Below are 5,826 nucleotides of genomic sequence, written 5' to 3' on the forward strand. Positions count from 1 at the left end.
CAACCCGTATTGTTGTTTTTTTGCCTATTTCAGTATTTCGAAGAAAAGGAATATCAAACGGGGTCCAAACGGAATGAAACCTTTGGGAGCGTGAATTTTGGAACGAACGTGATCCAGAGGACTTGGAGTGCAAGTCAAGGTGGCCAGGAGATAGGAGGGCGCACCCACCCCCTCTAGGCGCGCCCCTGTCTCCTGGGCCCCTCGGGCGGCCACCGACGTACTTCTTCCTCCTATGTATACCCACGTACCCCGAAAACATCCAGGGAGCCAACGAAAAACAATTTCCACCGCCATAACCTTCTGTATCTGTGAGATCCCATCTTGGAGCCTTCGTCGGCGCTCCGCCGGAGGGGGAGGGCTTCTACATCAACACCATAGCCCCTCCGATGAGTTGTGAGTAGTTTGCCACAGACCTTCGGGTCCATAGTTATTAACTAGATGGCTTCTTCTCTCTTTTTGGATCTCAATACCATGTTCTCCCCCTCTCTTGTGGAGATCTATTCGATGTAACTCTTTTTGCGGTGTGTTTGTCGAGATCCGATGAATTGTGGGTTTATGATCAAGTTTATCTATGAGAAATATTTGAATCTTCTCTGAATTCTTTTATGTATGATTGAGTTATCTTTGCAAGTCTCTTCGAATTATCAGTTTGGTTTGGCCTACTAGATTGATCTTTCTTTCCATGGGAGAAGTGCTTAGCTTTGGGTTCAATCTTGCGGTGTCCTTACCTAGTGACAGCAGGGGTTACAAGGCACGTATTGTATTGTTGCTGTCGAGGATAAAAAGATGGGGTTTATATCATATTGCTTGAGTTTATCCCTCTACATCATGTCATCTTTCTTAATGCGTTACTCTGTTCTTATGAACTTAATACTATAGATGCATCCTGGATAGCGGTCGATGTGTGGAGTAATAGTAGTAGATGCAGGCAAGAGTCGGTCTACTTGTCACGGACGTGATGCCTATATACATGATCATGCCTAGATAGTCTCATAATTATTCGCTTTTCTATCAATTGCTCGATAGTAATTTGTTCACCCACTGTAATACTTATGCTATCTTGAGAGAATCCACTAGTGAAACCTATGCCCCCCGGTTTATCTTTTATCATATAAGCTTTCAATCTACTTTTATTTGCATCTTTACTTTTCCAATCTATATTATAAAATACCAAAAAATATATTTATCTTATCTTACTATCTCTATAAGATCTCACTTTCGCAAGTGGCCGTGAAGGGATTGACAACCCCTTTATTGTGTTGGTTGCGAGTTCTTTGTTTGTTTGTGTAGGTGTGTGGGACTTTTGAGGAACCTCCTACTGGATTGATACCTTGGTTCTCAAAAACTGAGGGAAATACTTACGCTACTATTGCTGCATCACCCTTTCCTCTTCAAGGAAAACCAACGCAAGCTCAAGACATAGCATTTGGCCAACAGAGCCAGGTTGAAACAGTGGATATCATAGAATCCCAATCCTCCTTGGGTTTTTGGTACACACATTTTCCACCAGGCCATCCAATGCATCCTCCTCTGGTTCTCCTCGTCTCCCCGCAAGAAATGCGATATCCCGTTAGTGATTCCTTTACAATTTTTTTAGGAATTTTAAAGACCGACATTGCATAGGTTGGTATGGCTTGGATCACAGCCTTGAGCAGGATCTCCTTCCCCCAGCAGATAGTAGTTTTTCCTTCCAACCACTAATTTTCTTAGCAATATGTTCAATCAAAAATTTAAAGCAGTCTGTTTTATCAACGCCCACATTTGCTGGCAAGCCCAAGTATTTGTCATTCGGGGCCTATGTCATTATATTGAGTGTTGTACACAAGTGTTCTCTGACCTCTACCTTTGTATTGGGGCTAAAGAAAATACTAGACTTTTCCATACTTACCAGCTGTCCCGACGCCGCACAATATAAATCTAGTGCTGATTTCAGGGCCGCTGCATTATGTTGGTTGGCTTTCATCAAGATCAACGAGTCATCCGCAACGAGGAGATTAGTTACTAGTGGGGTGTCTCTACAGACTTTAACTCCTATATTTTCTCGTTCTCCTCAGCATGTGAGAGCAAGGCATTCAACCCTTCTGTGCACAACTGGAAAAGGTAAGGTGATAGCAGGTCCCCCTGCCTCAACCCTCTAGTAGGCTTAAAACTCTCACTTTCCTCTGCATTTATCCTTACTTTGTATTCCACTGTTGTGACGCATTGCATAGTCAAATTAACCCACTTTCTACGGAAACCCAATTTCACCATAATCTCCTTCAGAAAAGCCCACTCGACTCTATCGTAGGCTTTGTGCATGTCAAGTTTTATAGCACACAAGCCCTCTCTACCCTCTCTTTTATTCTTGATTGTGTGAAAACATTCATAGGCCACTAAAATATTATCGATTATCAATCTACCTGGTACAAAAGCACTCTGTGTTGGACTAATAATTTCTGGTAGAAGGGTCTTCAATCGAGAGGCCACCATTTTTGCAATTATTTTGTGTACCACATTACATAAGCTAATCGGCCTAAATTGGGATACCTTTTCTGGTGTGTTAATCTTAGGAATCATCACGATTGCAGTACCATTCCAACCATCCGGGATAGTACATGTGTTGATTGCTTTCAGGACCTCCTCAATTAGGTCTTCCCCTAGCATGGGCCAGAACCTTTTATAGAAGATAGCGTGGAGTCCATCTGGTCCTGGAGCTTTCAAGTCCCCAATATCAAATAAAGCCTTGCGAACATCTTCTGCGGTATAAGGAGCAAGTAGAGCATTGTTCATTTTGTTTGACACTCTCTTACGCACAAGTGATAAAACTTCTTGATTTGGATGCTGAACTTCCGATGTGAAAAGCTTTGTGAAATATTCAGTTATCTGATTCGTCAAATCCTTTTCTGTTAACCATTTTCCAGACTCATCTAATAGTTTCTTTATATTATTCCTTTTTTTCCTAGCCGTGGCAGAATTATGGAAAAAAGACGTATTACGATCCCCGTGCATCAGTCAGTTTGCCCGTCCTCTTTGTAACCAGTGCTAGTAGGATTAGGATTACTCTATTTACAAGTGGAGTCCTAGTCTTGCTTCCTTTGTAGGAGAATATTCCTTATGCCTTTTCTCTTAAGCCGGCTCACCATAACATGAGCCGGCCTTCTGGGCCTTGGGCCTTGTCCTCTATCTGACCCGCCGTCGAGGCCATCAGTAAGTCGCTAGGCTAGTGAGTCGCCAGACCAGTGAGCCGCCAGACTCGTGAGTCGCCAATCCTCCGGCAGTTACCAATGAAACGCTAAGTCCCAGCCGGGTCATATATCCGTCCGGGTCATACCGCGGGGTATATCCCTGACATAGCGTACCTGCAAAAACAAGTTAGACGTCCTCTAATTGTTGTTGCATGTTTTACGTGGCTGCTATGGGTTTCTAGCAAGAATGTTTTTTACCTACACAAAAGACATAACGGTGACATGCCAATTTCTATTTACCCTTCATAAGGACCCTTTTCATCAAATCCGGTCCGACTAAAGTGGGAGAGACAGACACCCGCTAGCCACCTTATGCATCAAGTGCATGTCAATCGGTGGAACCAGTCTCACGTAAGCATACGTGTAAGGTTGGTCCGGGCCGCTTCATCCCAAAATGCCGCCGAATCAAGATAAGACTATTAACGGTAAGCAAATTGAAGAAATCATCGCCCACAACTACTTTGTGTTCTACTCGTGCATAGAATCTACGCATAGACCTAGCTCATGATGCCACTGTTGGGGAACGTAGTAATAATTCCAAATTTTCCTACGTGTCACCAAGATCAATCTAGGAGATGCTAGCAACGAGAGAGAGGAAGTGCATCTTCATACTCGCGGCGATTCAAGCGCCGAACGGACGGCGCCTCCACGTTCAACACATGTACAGCCCGGGGACGTCTCCTCCTTGATCCAGCAAGGGGAGAGGAGAAGTTGAGGGAGAATTCCAGCAGCATGACGGCGTGGTGGTGGTGGAGCTCGTGGTTCTCCAGCAGGGCTTTGCCAAGCACTACGGAGGAGGAAGAGGTGTTGGAGAGGGGGAGGGTTGCACCAGGGGAAGGGTGCGGCTGCCCTCCCACCCCCCTCTATTTATAGGGTGAAGGGAGAGGGGACCAGCCCCCTAGATGCATCTAGAGGGGGGGCAGCAGCCAAGGGGGGGACTTGCCCCCCAAGTTTGGTGGGAGGCGCCCCTACCCCCTAGGGTTTTCAACCCTAGGCGCCTTGAGCCCTTGGGGGGCGCACCAGCCTACTAGGGGGCTGGTTCCCACCCTCGTTCAGCCCACTTGGCCCACCGGGGCAGGTGGCCCCACCCGGTGGACCCCCGAACACCTTTCGGTGGTCCCGGTACAATACTGATAACCCCTAAAACCATTCCGGCGATTGAAAATGGACTTCCCATATATAAATCTTCACCTCCGGACTCGAACCATTGCGAAACTCCTCGTGACGTTCGGGATCTCATCCGGGACTCCGAACAACCTTCGGTAACCACATACTATTCCCCATAACAACTCTAGCATCACCGAACCTTAAGTGTGTAGACCCTACGGGTTCGGGAACCATGCAGACATGACCGAGACATCTCTCCGACCAATAACCAACAACGGGATCTGGATACCCATGTTGGTTCCAACATGTTCCATGATGATCTCATTGGATGAACCATGATGTCGAGGATTCGATCAATCCCATATACAATTCCCTTTGTCCATCGGTATGTTACTTGCCCGAGATTCGATCGTCGATATCCCCATACCTTGTTCAATCTCGTTACTGGCAAGTCTCTTTACTCGTTCCGCAACGCATGCTCCCGTGGCTAACTCCTTAGTCACATTGAGCTCATTATGATGATGCATTACCGAGTGGGCCCCGACATACCTCTCCGTCATATGGAGTGACAAATCCAAGTCTCGATTCGTGCCAACCCAACAAACACTTCGGGAGATACCTGTAGTGCACCTTTATAGTCACCCAGTTATGTTGTGACGTTTGATGCACCCAAAGTACTCCCACGGTATCCGGGAGTTGCACAATCTCATGGTCTAAGGAAACGATACTTGACATTAGAAAAGCTCTAGCAAATGAACTACACGATCTTGTGCTATGCTTAGGATTGGGTCTTGTCCATCACATCATTCTCCTAATGATGTGATCCCGTTATCAATGACATCCAATGTCCATGGTCAGGAAACCATGACCATCTATTGATCAACGAGCTAGTCAACTAGAGGCTTACTAGGGACATATTACGATCTATGTATTCACACATGTATTACGGTTTTCGGTTAATACAATTATAGCATGAACAATAGAAAATTATCATGAACAAGGAAATATAATAATAACCACTTTATTATTGGCTCTAAGGCATATTCCAACAGAGGAACCTCACCGACGACGATGAAGGCCGAGCCCGCTACGTCTCATGCCGCCGCCGCTGCTTGAGGGAGGAGAGGACCCTGGTGGCATCCTGTGGCAGCGGCGAAGAGGAGAGAAAAAGGAGGGGGAAGTCGAGAACTATGGATGCGGGGGCGGATGAAACAAAGGGAAGGCGACATGGGCTCTCCTTTCCATGTAATTTGGCGGATGTGGGAGGACATGGGTTTGGCAGAGTAATCGTTCGCCAGGGGAAATTGGTAAGCGTACTCTTCGACGACGGTTAATGTAATCTAGACGGTTAGATGAAATTAAGTGATCTAACCGTGAGGCTGTAATTAGTCGGGAATGTTACGCGTAGATTAGTCTAGGTGCGTTTAGCAATGAATATGTTTGCTTGTTTAATAGTAGTAGAGATTACTACAGACTGTTCTGTTTTTGACAGATT

Source organism: Triticum aestivum, chromosome 3B (assembly GCF_018294505.1).
Source record: "Triticum aestivum cultivar Chinese Spring chromosome 3B, IWGSC CS RefSeq v2.1, whole genome shotgun sequence".
NCBI classification, from domain to species: Eukaryota; Viridiplantae; Streptophyta; class Magnoliopsida; order Poales; family Poaceae; genus Triticum; species Triticum aestivum.